This window comes from Apaloderma vittatum, unplaced genomic scaffold, assembly GCF_000703405.1.
Source record: "Apaloderma vittatum isolate BGI_N311 unplaced genomic scaffold, ASM70340v1 scaffold19856, whole genome shotgun sequence".
Taxonomy (NCBI): domain Eukaryota; kingdom Metazoa; phylum Chordata; class Aves; order Trogoniformes; family Trogonidae; genus Apaloderma; species Apaloderma vittatum.
The window spans coordinates 1-320 of NW_009721468.1; positions in this window are offsets into that span (position 1 = coordinate 1).

Below are 320 nucleotides of genomic sequence, written 5' to 3' on the forward strand. Positions count from 1 at the left end.
ACAGCGTCCCGGCCTGTGGCCCCTTCCCGCCCGCAAAATCGTTCCGCACCTTTTCAAGTGGAAAAATAAAACGACTCGAATTGTCAAGTTTGGAAATGGCTAATTAGAAAAATACTTTAATGGCGCCGACATCAAGTGTGTTCAGTTGCTAGTTAGCCGTCGACAGAAAACCCTTCTCAATCACAAATTGACATCAGGTGTGTTGTGTCTGCCTTCTCACCCTGCAGGTGGGCTTTTATTACAGCTATATATACAATCATTTTCACTACTACGGAAATGCCTTTATTGTGAGAACAACACTTGAGCAGTGGCCAACGGAC